Below are 3,665 nucleotides of genomic sequence, written 5' to 3'. Positions count from 1 at the left end.
CTGAGGTCAATTATTCATTTGCTCTCACAAATTTGTAAGAAAACCCCAGTTGTTCAGAATAGCTTTTGGCATGAGTCCCTCTGCCCGTGACTTCCTGGCTGAAAGAACAAACTCGTAGCAGGGCAGAGCATCCCCTGCAGGGGACAGTGGGTGCTGATATTCACGTGTTCGCATGGGACAGTGTTTGGCAGGGTTGGCAGGGCATTGACCTGCCAGATTGTCCTGGTCAGGGCAGGAGTGTGGGCTCCAAATGCTTTGAAATTTTTCCAAAAAGGTCAGGACAGAGGGATGCTCCTGGCCCACTCCAGTCCCCTCAGAATCCCCATACGGTCGCAGAACTGGGACAGTGGACTTTGGTGTGTTAGATTCCAACGCTTCCCAAGAGCTGAGTCTGAGGTGGATTCTGTCCCTTGCCTGATGTCTGTGAATACTTCTTCCTATGTGAGAAAGGAGGTGTTTGTGGGGTGGGCAGTGTGGAGCACACTCAGCTCCACACCAGCCTAAGGCTGTGTCCTGGTGTGACACACAGCAGCTCTGTGCTCTGGCTCATTTAACTTCTCTGGCTTTCACAGTCCCCATCTGTAAAATTGGGTTGAGACCTCAGCTACCTCATAGGCTGGAGTGAGGATTATTGAGTTAATAAGTGCAATGGGCATAGAAAGCAGGCTGGGACGTAGTGAGCACTCAGTGAGGGTCAGTCAGTAAAACATGAGGACAAAGACCTGGGCCTCCTCCCAAAGGTGGTTGTGGAGGCTTTGCACAAAGGCTGCCACACAGCAGGCTGGTGAATTTCCTGTTCCTGTTCTTCCTGTTTCTGAACCATGTGTCATCCACCAGAGGCCCAAAGGATGTGAGTTGGTGGGCATTCCTATTCCTGGGGGAGCCCCCAAGCCTTGAGTTGGGCCAGCAGCCCTCACATTTCCTGCCACCCAGGGTCAGGCAGTGCTTGTCCCCAAGGTGTGTGATGTTTGTTTCTTCCTCTGTCCCTCAGTGACCTTAGGACCTTTCATCTTTGCACCTGTATATGTAGGACCAGTGCCTGATACAGAGCAGAGGCCAACGAAGGGGTGTTTTGCTTTGTTTTGCTTTTTATGGTGGATGAGTGAGGAAATGTGCCCATGGTCACCCAGAAAGGAGGAAACAAAGGCCTCCTCACCCCCAGAGCAAACTCAGCAGCCCCTTGCAGGTGTCTGCTGTGAGCAGAGTCACCTCCCTGCTCCTCCTGCCCAGCCATCCAGTTATGGAGCATGTGTCTGGGACACCTCCCTGTTTCTGCTATGTGCCAGGAGATGCCCCAGAGCAAAAGCACACAGAAACCTTTGTCCCATGACCTGACACTCAGGCAGAGAGAGAGGGAGAGGGAGGGAGGGAGACAGGCCACACATTTGTGAGAGAAATCCCCACTAGGCCAGCAGGCATTTTGGGCAACACCCTGCCACATCTTCAGAAAGGGATGACATGTCAGAAATATACTTTAGAATTTGGATCGCAAATAAGATTAAAATAATGGGGGTAAAGATGGAATTAGATTTTCAAAGAGCAATTCAATGAATTAAAAGAATTTAATGAATTCAAAGACAAAATCACCAAAGATTTTCACACACTGAGGCAAGAACTTGCAGCCCTCAAAGATCTGTGAAATACAGTAGAATCCCCCAGTAACAGAATGGATCAGACCAAAGAAAGGATTTCTGACATTGAAGGCAAAACATTTGAAAGGTGTCAAACACTCAAAGAGGAAGAGAAGTGGAGAACAAAAATAGATCATTTCCTGACAGAATTGTGAGAGTACTCCAAAAGCACAAACATTTGACTCATAGGAATCCCTGAAGGAGAAGAGGATGGTCCAAAAGGTAGATACTCTACTCCAAGACAGACTTGAGGAGAAATTCCCAAGCATGGCAAGAGATACTGAAATTCAGATAGCAGTTTCAGAACCCCAGCATGACTCAACCCAAATAAAGCATCTTCAAGATACATTGTAATTAACTTCACCAAAGTTAGCATGAAGGAGAAAATCCTGCAAGAGGCCAGACATAAAAGAATCATTACCTAGAAGGGGAAGAAAATTAGAATGACTGCAGATTTCTTTGCTCAAATTTTTAAGCCAGAAGAGGATGGTCATCAACCTTCAATCTCCTAAAACAAAACAACTTCCATCCCAGGATCCTGGATCCGGCTAAATTGAGCTTCATTTATGATGGAGAAGTTAAATACTGTAATGACGTATACATGTTGAAGAGATTTGCCATAACCAAACCAGCTCTTCAGGATATCCTCAGACCCATCCTCCATAATGACCAGAACAATGCTCTACCACCACAGTAAACTCCCTCTGAAATTCTTGAACAAAACCCAATTTCCACAGTGGTGAAAAGATTCAAAATGTCCACTGGACTTTCAAAAAACTTGACATCAAAAATATTACCAGGCTTATCAATACTCTTAATCAATGTGAATGACTTAAACTGTCCTCTAAAGAGAGGCACAGGTTGGCTGACTGGATACAAAAACTCAGGCCAGATTTCTGCTGAACACAAGAATCTCATCTTACCTTAAAGGATAAATATAGACTCAGGGTGAAGAGATGGACATCTGTAATCCAGGCAAACAGGTACCAGAAAAAAGCAGGGATGGCAATTTCATTTTCAGATATGCTAGGCTTCAAACCAACAAAAGTAAGGAAAGACAAGAATGATCACTTCATATTTGTTATGGGAAACACTCAACATGATGAGATGTCAATTATTAACAATTGTGCATCCAATCAGAATGCTCCTCAATTTATAAGGGGGACCCTAACAGACATGAGCAATTTAAATCTTCCAGCACTATAATAGTTGGAAATTTTAACATCCCTTTGGCAGTGTTGGATAGATCCTCTAATAAGAAACTAAGAAAGATATTTAGGACTTAAACTTCACCATACAACAGTTGAACTTAACAGACATTTACACAACATTTCATCCCAACAGACCTGAATACACATTTTTCTCATCAGCCCATGGAACATCCTCCAAAATTGATTGCTTCTTAGGTCACAAGTCTACCCTCAGAAAATTTGTAAGTGTAGAAATTATTCCTTGTATTTTCTCAGATCATCATGGAATAAAAGTTGAACTCACCAATAACAGGTATCTACATACTCATACAAAGATGTGTAAACTAAACAACCTTATACTGAATGATAGCTGGGTCATACATGAGATTAAGAAAGAAATTACCAAATTTTTGGAACAAAATGATAATGAAGAGATTAACTACCAGAACCTGTGGGATACTGCAAAGGCCGTCCTAAGAGAGAAATTTATAATGTTGGAAGCCTTCCTCAAGAGACTGGAAAGAAAGCAAGTCAATAATTTAATGGGACATTTTAAGCAACTGGAAAAGGAAGAGCATTCCAACCCCAAACCCAGCAGAATAAAAGAAATAACTAAAATTAGAGCAGAATTAAATGAAATTGAAAGCAATAGAATTATTCAAAAGATCAATGAGTCAAATAGTTGGTTTTTTGAAAAATTCAACAAAATTGTTAAACCTCTGGCCAACCTAACCAAAAAGAGAAAATTAAAATCCCCAATATTATCAATCAGAAATGGCAAAGGCGATATAACAACACACACCTCAGAAATTAAAAAAAATCCTTAATAAATACAACAAAAACA

This window comes from Otolemur garnettii, unplaced genomic scaffold (assembly GCF_000181295.1).
Source record: "Otolemur garnettii isolate 467f Iridium unplaced genomic scaffold, OtoGar3 scaffold00301, whole genome shotgun sequence".
NCBI classification, from domain to species: domain Eukaryota; kingdom Metazoa; phylum Chordata; class Mammalia; order Primates; family Galagidae; genus Otolemur; species Otolemur garnettii.
This window is presented reverse-complemented; position numbering follows the sequence as displayed.